The sequence below is a fragment of the Callorhinus ursinus genome, unplaced genomic scaffold, assembly GCF_003265705.2.
Source record: "Callorhinus ursinus isolate GAN/ISIS: 27379988/994484 unplaced genomic scaffold, GSC_fseal_2.0 scaffold17, whole genome shotgun sequence".
NCBI classification, from domain to species: domain Eukaryota; kingdom Metazoa; phylum Chordata; class Mammalia; order Carnivora; family Otariidae; genus Callorhinus; species Callorhinus ursinus.
This window is the reverse complement of record NW_027397079.1, coordinates 15735287-15739244: the sequence shown is the minus strand read 5'-3', so window position 1 is coordinate 15739244 and position 3958 is coordinate 15735287.

Here is a 3958-nt window from a genome sequence, read left to right as displayed (position 1 = left end):
TCAGTGCAAGTGAGATGCTGTAGTCGGTGTGGATCTCACTTTCAGAGCAAAGAGATTTAAAAAAAAATTCACAACGTAGAAAACAAGTTGCATTTTTAATTTGGGCTTATGTTGAATATGTATCTTTGGGGTTCCCATTAATTGTCCAGCAGTTAATTTTATTGGGCTGATACCCACACCAACTATTGTGATCAGAACTCCTTGTGTCTCTGTGGTGAAACACGGTAGGCACTCAACAAACATTTGTTGAATGAATCTGTTGAATATTTCCTGCATATAGGCAGCTCTAAGACCCCTTTAAAGTCATGGAGTCACATGGAAGGATGGTAGGAGCTGGTGCTACTTGCTCCTTGGGGACTTTCTACCAAATTGATGGTTTCTTTTTGTCATTTCTTCCCCCAATTTTCTCTTAAATGCTGCTGCAATTCTGCTGTATGCATTCATTGCATTTTTTATTGCACTGGCGGTTGGAACCATGCAGGAAAAGACCATAACCTTCTCTGAAAAAAAATTTTTTAACGTTCCTTTTGTGACTTTGGCTACAGGTTCTGGAAATGTCACAGGGAGAATAAGTTTGAGCATTACTACTTTATGGCCGAAAACCATTTCAGCTCATTGTTACCAGCTCCGTCTGCCTTGGGCACCAACGTATTCTGTTCCTAATCCTGTAGGAGCCTGCAAATTCAATTAAAATCTGGTGTGACTTCCTGAAAATCACCAGTTAGGATGACTGCATTTCCTTAATTGGGCAGGATGGCACATGTCCTAAAACTTGCTGCTGTATCGTATTAGGTAGCTTTTTTTTTTTACCACCCACAGTCCAAGGAAAAACGTCCTCGCTCTGTGGTCATCATTTCTTCTGTGGACTTTCAGCTCTCACCGTGTGTTTTCTCAGTATCATGTGCATGGAGCGGGTTGCCTTTGAATGTCATGGTTATTGAGCAAATTTGAAAATAAGTGGGTTTGTAGGAGTCAGAGTGAGAAGTTAACGGACTGTAGGAGGCATGAGTCATAGCTGCTCTGAGCTTCAGAAACAGCTCAGCTTGGCCAGCTGTGGGCACCTGCCTCACTTTTTTTAGCAAGTGAATCAATCCTTACTCCCCTAAAATGGGTGGGACAGGGGTGAGTTGGGAAGTCTTGAATAAGAAAGTCCACATTTAAAAACTCTACCTTATTATGTCAGTTTCACTCAAGGACAGTCTTTGAGGGCTGGTCATCCGTCTGAGCTCACGGGAGTGACCGGAAGCAGGAACTACAAAGATGACAGAGGTTGGAATACAAAGAGTCTCACTTTTGCTGCTAGAGGTGCCCTGAAGGGTCTGCTGATACTGCATATTCAAAACCAGGACATCCTTAATGCTTCATCCTTCTTCTCACTTCCAACATCAAAAAATTCACCTGTACGTTTACACACCACGCCCCCAAGTGTGTTAGGAGGAAAAAGTTTGTAATAGAAAGAAGCTGACAAAAAGAGGCATAGCAACGTGGTTAGGTTCCATGTGTACTATAGTGATCGCTCTAGAAAGCAGCTCAGACTTGTCAGAGATGCAGAGAGACGAGAAGGCGAGCAGTTCCAGGTTGGATCCACCATTCAGCCTAACACAGGCATCTTCAAACAGGAGTTGTCCAAAGAGACTCCTGGATTTCGTAGCTCCCTGAAGGATGCTGTGGCCTGTGATCCTGGTGGGGCTATGAGGTTAGGCATAGAGCAGGGGAGTAGATGGAGGAATGTTCCTTTTTTTCCTGCTTCATTGCTTTCCTTCTTTTCTGTGTCCTTTTAGTATACCTTACAAGGATCCCCAATCGTGACTCCCTTTATGGTTGAAGGACTCTACTATAAAAGGCCCTTCAGCTCTTAGGCAAATGCAGAAAGTTGAAGACACTCTACACATGCCTCTGAGTCGCAGCTCGGAGTTAAGATATTTGCTCTTGTGATCCCAGTGGCCACCTCTGGGAAACTCTGAGGGCTCTCATACCCCTGTGTCTAAGCTGTTTGGCACTAAAGGAACATAGATAGATACTAGCTAGCTCTCACATGAGAAAACCCAGCAAGGTTGGCTTTATCAAGCCCATATCGAGTTTCCTGTGAACATTACAGTATGACAAACCCCAGGGTCTCTTCTCCTGAATAAGATCCTCAGGGTTGGGACAAGGAGAGAGAAGGAGTCAGCTGTAGCACCTCTGTGCCCCAAATCCTCGCGTGTAACCTTGCATCGCAGGCCCCAAAGTCACCTCTATCAAGGACATCTTGTTTGGTGGAAAGTAAATATTTTTCTGAAAGTTGCCACTCGCCACCTGGCTCTCATCTGGGGGGAGAAAAATTAAATTGATACATATGACAACCCAGTGGCAAAAACAAGACCTTGACATTTTGTTTCTATTCTATCTTTACAGCAGAAACAAAAGCAAGACAGCGAATTTGAATAGATAATAGAAGACCATGACAATTATACCCATTATGTCTTTTTTCTAATTCTAGAATCTATAACCATTACTCAAATATTCCTCCAGAGCACAACTAAATACTATTATTTTACACTTAGTGTTAAAGATATTTGGTTTAAGTATTTGGAATGTAACCGACTCTAGGGTGGTCAATCCTAAACAATTTGAAAAGAACAGTAGGTGTTAGCCTAGCAATAATCCAGGGTCTAATGGCCACCGGAATGGAAATGCATGGATAAAAAAGGACACAGGGTATAAGGGAGATCTGCTGGGACCTCTCTCACCCCGTTGGTTCCACTAATCTAGCTTGCCAAGTCTGGTTTGGTTCAACTGATCTGGCTTGCCAGGAACATAACACCTTTCCCTGATCTGTGGGTGCGCCTCCCAGAGTGGTGTTACAACCATGTATTTTTCGAATCTGAAGCAAAAACTTGCACTCAGACGGAAGAAATTTTATGAAGGAAATCCTCCCTAAAGTTGTGGTGTTCACTAATTACTCTATTCAACCAACAATTTATTGTCTATCTGCGATGTATACTACTTGTTACTCAGGCATTCACTTCCAGATGTTGACCATTCGATAACAGCACAGAAAAATCCACAAACTTTTTCCTCTCATTTTGCCTGGAGGGAATGAGGGCTTTGTACTCCCCCCGCACGCAGGTGTTTCCTTATTCAGAAAGAGGGCTGAAGGCTGCTCTAAACGGCGAGCTTTGTCATCTCAAAAACAGCTTTTTTTAGAGCAACTCTACTAATTCCTTGTCCCTTTCTTCTCACATTCAAAACTGACTCTATAGGTCTGGGGCTTAATTGGAGAAATATTTTAAATTCCACTGATAGGTGGCCCTTCACTGGTTCTTGGAAGTGGAAAATATTTTGCTTTGGTTTTGAAGTAGCTCCAGGGACAATGCACAACATTCAACCTCTTGCAGCGAGTGGTCAAACAGCTGCAGGTTATTACAGGAGCTGGAGAATATTCTGTGTTTAAAATGAAATTTCTACACCTTACAGCAGCTGCAAAAAAGCCTCTAGGCAGCAGGGGAAAATGGCTCCCATGAACAAGGGCTGTGGAAACGCTACACACCAGGACAAAGCCCTCCTACTGTAAGGCCGGGTGAAATTTGTCTGCATCCCGCAATCATTCCATGTGAAATCTCTAATTAAATTTACTTATTTGGGTCTCCAAATTTCCTTCTCCAAGCAAGCACAAGGGTTTGCTTGCCATCCACCTACTCTTGCTTTTGAAAAAGCTGGTCACGTGATGAACCATAACTATTAATGAAGATACTCACTAAACAATGTATATTTAGAATATTCATCCCTGCTGAACTTTCCCTACATTAGCATCAAAATGGTTGGAAAAGATAAAAAGCCATAAGAATTCCAGATACCGCTTTAATCCTAAAGCACAGAAAACCAAATTAATTATATTTCCAAGGCACTCAAGGGCATATTTCTCCTGCCCTGCAAAAATATAATCCCGGTCCCTAAGAACCTTACACCTGACATTTCT